Here is a 6724-nt window from a genome sequence, read left to right on the forward strand (position 1 = left end):
TCATTATATGGTCTGCTGTCACATTTGTAGCTGTATATGTGATGACCTAAAAATTAAACGCCTACGTAGGCTACATTAAAAGAAGAATAGACTTTGTACCGTACTACAAATCTTAAATCTCTGAAATAACCAAAAAATATTGACCACCAATTACAACATGACATCCTTCATAACATTCTTTACAATTCTTTTCATAACTGAAACAACCTAACTCATTAGTATGTGGCGTAACCAGGGGGTGTTACAGTGCCTGAGGAAACACCCCTTTGTTAAACGTGGAAAAATAGTAAATGACAAAGAGTTATTTTTTAAGAATCAATTCATTGAGTATAGCAACAATAGTTCTATTCTGTAATTTACTAAAAGCCTTGTGTCTGTTATTAAAGCAACTTTTAAAAAAGCAAACCAAATTATTTGTTTAAATACATTTATTATATTTATTTAAAAATATAAAAAAATAACTAACAAATTAAGAATGTATATAAGACAAGAAAAAAAAGGATGTTTGTGACAACCAAAAACAATTCCATTTACTAGTGTCACATCACGTCTGCTTAATTGAACGATGTAATTTAAAGTCTACCATATAATATATTAAAGCCAATAGCCTAAAACACTTTGTAACTACTTGTACACATTATGTATTTCAGAAGTTAAGGTGTTGATCTATTACAGTCACTTACTTATCATTGATTTTTCACAAATATATCCATATCCAGGACTATCAGTATTTAACCCTATTCGCTCGGTATTCTCAAAGTCGTACCATTTGCCAGGTACATAGGATTCCAGAGTCGTCATGTACACTCCTGCGGACTTACTGTTTTGAAGGTTTGGTTCATTATTACCCCAGTTTAACAGGTTCACAGTCTCACCAGATTCCCAGTTCCAACTGCTGGCACTGCCTTTCGGCTTTCCCATCTGACGTGATAATCCGATGGCGTAGTCTCCGTGAGTACAGTTTTCCAATAAGTTGAGGATTACATTGTTTTCATCTAAAGTCGTAATGCTCACAAGTTGATAGCCCGTTTGCTGACACGTAACTTCGTTCCAGCTTTTGAATTCTGAATAGTGGTCTGCTTCCACAAATGTAGCTTGATAGTGTGACGACCCCCAAAAAAATTCGGCACAGGCTGCATTAAAACAAGAATAGTCCTACGTTAAGTAGGCCTATATTAATTAATATTTAGTTAATCCCTGTCAGAATAGTCAAACAAAGTAAATTGTGGGTATTCTTATTCATATACTACTTAAATAGTATTATACCAATAAAACAATTTAAGCTTCTTAATTACTAAGAGCAAATACCGTGTGTGATTTGCCAAAGCAATTCCTGTCGAATGTAAAACAAAACGCCTAAAAATAGTACCAGTAGGTCTACTGTATAATGTTCTGCACTATAAATATAATACAGATAGAGATACAAGTATCTTATTGTCGCAAAAATACATGGTAAAATTACAAAATTTTCCTTCGTTATTGCGAATCAAAGTCGAGAACAAAAATTTATATAAATTATTTATTCAAATAATAGCATCACGTAAACAATGATGGCAATTAGAAAATATAATTATTTGATAGCACATCACAAGATCCACTTACAACATACATTATCTTACTTTTCTTTTATATTCTATACCGGCAATTGTCGGAGGCAGAATTTCTAAACATCTCAGTACTGTATTAATATTAGGCATTCTTCTTCCACAAGTATTGACTATTATTTGCCCATGTAAATGGTGCTTTGTAGTTAATAAATAGAGTATTTAAAAATGCTGATCTTGATTCGTATATGTTCTCAGTATAAATATGAAGTAAATTCATAAAATATTTTAAAATGCTGATGGTGTTTTGATATATTATGCCAACGATTATACTGAATGCCTTATCACGACTTCACGTTCATTGTCTGTGTAGCGATAGTACACGAAACACACCCCAATGAGGTTTACTGTTCAAACTTGTAACGGCAATTTGAATAATCTATCATCCATTATTCTATTAAATAAGATACATTCTTAGAAATTAACTTAGTAGATCAATTTAAAAAAAACTAAAACGAATACCTTCACTGTAAACGATTGAAAGAAACCCTTGTAGTATTAAACAGATATAAAGAAACATATTTAAAACCTGTCCAGCCTGTAAGCAAAATGAAAAAAAATACAAGGAAATACGAATTATTTCTTTTGCCTGAACGCGTATAGGGGCGCTAGTCATCTTAGTTGTCAAAATAATCCTCAATCCACAGATATTAAAAGTCTAATGTGAATAATATAAGCCCTATGCAAAATTGCACGTGCTTTTTTGTAAATGCTTTATTACATTCTTATTCGCTTAGTTTCCTTTTTAGCAAATTAATTAGGGGGGTACAAATTTAGAATTCACACCTCCATTGTAAGCCCCGCTCCATATGCAATATACTGTAGTTCAAATTTGTAAATTAAAGGTGAAGATCATAAAAACCCCATATAACGACTACAACACCATCTACAACCATTAACAGTGACAATCAAATTATCTTGGTATGAAATTTGCAATTTCAATGGCTATGACAGCGAACAGCATAATGATGGTAACAACAATAACAATAATAATAATATTAAATAATAATAATAATAATTATTATTATTATTATTATTATTATTATTATTATTATTATTATTATTATTATTGTTATTGTTATTGTTATTATTATTATTATTATTATTATTATTATTATTATTTTCAAGAAATTGATTTCTAAACGCTAAGCCACTTTTTCCAAAAACAGAAATTCTGTCGAATACCATAAATTTAGGAACCAAGTTAACCGAAGAGCTAAATTATTGCATAAAGAGCATTATAATAAAAAGATTGGTAACATTTTTAGGTCCGATAGTAGAACTTGGTGGAGTAGCATAAAAAAGTTTTTAATACTTGGGGGCTCCATTAATTGGATCACAAACCTCTTGATAATGGGGTGTGCCAGGGGGAATCTGAATGTTCTCACTAGTAATGACTTTTTTATTTCACTTACTTCACTATTTAAAATGCTGTTGCCATTGGTTAAGGATAACAACGTGTGAAATGAATTTGTCCCTTTCGATTTGATTTGATATAGCAGGAAGCTGTTGAGTGCAAACTCAAACAGCTAAAATTTAATAAGGCTCCTGGCCGGATATGGTCCTCCATGAATTCTGAAAGATAATGCCAATGTAATTTCAGGATCCTCATGTTCTATTTTTAATTCAAGTATTAGAGAGGGGTATATTCCGGATATTTGGAAATGTGCAAATTTTCTGCCTATCCCGAAAGCAAATCCAGCTAAATCTACTGAGAATGATATTCGTCCTATCTCTCTTATATCAAATAAAATGAAAGTTTTTGAGAGTTTAATTGGTGAAAAATTATGAGATCAAATTAGTAATAAAATTAATGTTATTCAATTTGGATGTAGCAAGGGATTGTCAACAATTGACGCTCTTGTAAAGTTCTTAAATGACTGTTTCCTCGCGACTGATAAGAGGGAAGAGGTGCGCAGTGATGTAACGCCTATGTGTTCTCATGCGGCGGTCCGCAGGGCCCCCGACTTTTAGGAGCCCCGACGGGGCCCTACCCATAGGTTCCTCGATCACCCTGACCAAAAAGGACTTTGTTGATGAATAACACCATAATGTGTCTCTGAAATCGACTGTAGGTCATATATCATATTATAGCGATTAAAGAGAGGGGGGGGGGGCTCTTTAATCGTTATTTATATACACAATTTTAATTCTGTCTGTGAATGCCATTTCCGGCCATCTAGACGTGCCATAATGCCAGATGTTAAAAAGGTGGGTTTTGAGATCGGTCTTAAAAGCGGCAACTGAAGATGAGTCGGTAACACCGTACTCGCGCGAATAAGCGCCCGTTTGAATAAGCGCCCCTCTCGAATAAGCGCCGAATAAAAATTTCCTTAAGCGCCCCGTTTGAATAAGAGCCCCTTCTAATTTGAAGAAACAAACTCTCAATAATCGAATCAATCCTGGGAATGTGAATGTTGGCATGATTTGAGGTGTGGAGTGGAATCACATTCTCCTTTAGTCAATATCAAGATGAGGATATTTATCTTGGACAGATGAGAGCTCCCTGGACAGACAGTATATTTCCAACCTTCATCTTCTTGCATTTGTCTATACCCTAGTCCTACTCCTTTTCCGACAATTTGCACCTTTTACACATTCTCATCTGAGTTTTCAAGGAAACCTGCAATGATCATGCCATCCTGCTAATCTCAATCGGCAGATGGCTAACAAGCTAACCACCACCACTAATTTCATCTGCTATTCTGCTGTTATGTAATGCTGTATTCACAACATTCTTGTCATCACACAAGACATGCTCTCTGGACGATTACCTTTTCCGCCGCACGCGCACCACCATTCGTAATTTGCGGTTTCCTGATGTCCTTATATAATCGTTTTTCATTCAAGATATGCCTCTTGAATTTAATAAGTTCTCCTAAGAACCCCTTGATTTTCATCTATTTTAATAAGCGCCCCGTTTGAATAAGCGCCCTTCAAAAAGGGCAAAAAATATTTTAAGCGCCCGGGCGCTTATTCGCGCGAGTGAGTACGGTATGTTTTGGGAGGGAGTTCCAAAGTGTAGCAGCTGAAAATGAAAATGATCTGTGGCCATAGGATTTGGTGTTAACTCTTGGAACAATGAGCAAATTAAGGTCAGAAGAACGGAGGAAGGATAAGGAGACACTTAGGAAGGAGTTCGAGTAAAAGTGGGCTGTTGGAGTGGTTAATGGTAGCATTCCACAAGGCTCGTGGTTGGGGCCCATACTTGTTATTGTCTTTGCCGATGATCTCATGACGGAGGTACCATGCATTAAATATATGGATGACACCACCGTCTATGAGCTCATTGGAAAGGACGGCATCATTGGGCTCCAACTCTAGACTTTATTTCCTGAGATAAATGAAAATAAAAGGGCATTTCACATAATTCTCCCATAGTGTAATTATGATGAGGCACGTTTTAATTCTAAATATTCTGCTGTTGGAGGACAGATGTACCCGACTGTGCAGGGAATACTTCCAAAAATTTAAAAAATCCAATCACAGATTATATTATTTACTCCTTTCATCACGTATCATTACTTGAAGACAATCAACGAATTTCCTCTACCTAAATGTAATACAAACAGATAAAAAAACTTTATCATTAATACCGGGTTGTTCAAGGTTCAAAGCACTCCCTGCAGTCAGACGGACATTGTTTTTATGTTTTGTTTTAATGTTTAATGCTTTGCTGTTGTCTTTTTGTTGTTAGATGACTGATTTTTTGATGTGTGTGAAATTGTTCAACTTCAATTTATTTAGACCTACATAGTAATAATTGCAATACTGTACATTTTTTATCGTATCGTATCGTAATAGGAAAAATAATGATAGCAATAACAACAATAATATACAATCACAAGCATTAACACTAGCCACTACCCACCTTTGTTGGTATTTTATTTTTATATATCGTTTATACATAATATATATCGTTTGTACAAAAGTATACCTGTTCAATCAAAAAACTAATTTCACAGTGATCTACTTTTAAAAAATTGAAAAAGTTATATCTAGACATTTTAATTAGGTGACTTGTAAGATTTTTTTAAGGAGCACATAATATTCAAACATCAAAAATTAACACGGAAATAACTTTTAGGCCTAATATACTATTCCAATTTTCTAACTGCGTGTGCGAGTTTTTTTCTGGTTGCGTGGTTTTATATAGATGTATTGTGTTTATATAAATATACCGTCGTACTTCCTTTGAAAAACTTACAATTGTTGTCATACTAATTTATTGGCTGGGTTCCAAATTGTATAGTGCTACTCTCTATAAATCCTTCGTGTCAAATGCTTTAATAGCTATTGCAGACATATTTAAGTTAACAAACAAGAAATGTTAGCAAATGTATAAGTAGGTTTGGATACAAGCGATTAACACACTGCATACAGATATAAAAATATAATATCATTATTATCATCGTTATAAAGTTTATTGATCAAAGAATTCCATCTAAGCTTAATCCAGATGCGGTTTGTCGCAGCGGGAACATCGTGGTCGGGGTTTCCATCACTCTCTGTGCATTTCGCTTATGTCCTTAAGCAAGACATTTTATCTGCATTGCTTCTCTCCACCCAGGAGTATAAATAGGTGCCTGGTGGGGTTGCCAGCTTCGTATACGCTGATTACCAGCAACAACACTTAGCATGTGGATCCAATGACCAGGGAAAAGAACTGCGCTTTATAATCGCAAGGAAGAGGTGCATTATAAATGCCCATCAGTACCAGTACCAGTACCAATAGGCCCAACAATAGAAATGTCTTAAGATTCAGAATAATAAACAAAATAATTCGGCGTTTAATATCATATTACTGTTTGTTATAATATGAATACCAATTATGTTGGTGATGGTAGTGACGCTGATCATCATGTCAATGTGGATGGTAATTACAAAAACTTTACTGAGGGTGGTGGTAATAATGATGATGTTGACGATTATGATTCAGAGGTGGCGCCAGGATTTGCCCAACGGGGGGACCGAGGTCCCCGACTAGGGGCCGATACCCCCGTCGAGGTGTCAGATTGCCCCGACGAAAGCAATGTGGGCGTTGTCAAGCTTCGATTAAAAGGTTTCGAAAGTGGTCCAGGGGGCGAAGCCCCCGAAAAGTTTAACAATGTTGGGGTTTC

At 35.0% G+C, this 6724-nt stretch overlaps 1 protein-coding gene across 2 annotated transcripts in view; it reads right to left on the reverse strand.

Moving 5' to 3' along the window:
• The window catches only part of LOC117102075, an 8584-nt gene extending 6436 nt beyond the window's left edge, over nt 1–2148 (reverse strand). The window contains exon 1 of one of the 2 annotated variants that reach the window (XM_033242293.1): nt 2067–2148. The gene's annotated coding sequence lies outside the window, so the exon portion shown is untranslated. The remainder of the gene's footprint in view (nt 1–2066) is intronic. The other variant, XM_033242294.1, reaches the window with a different exon arrangement.
• Nucleotides 2149–6724: the final 4576 nt, after the last annotated feature.

The sequence above is a fragment of the Anneissia japonica genome, unplaced genomic scaffold (genome assembly GCF_011630105.1).
Source record: "Anneissia japonica isolate Jap-2015-1 unplaced genomic scaffold, ASM1163010v1 scaffold997_len2565447_cov190, whole genome shotgun sequence".
NCBI lineage: Eukaryota > Metazoa > Echinodermata > Crinoidea > Comatulida > Comatulidae > Anneissia > Anneissia japonica.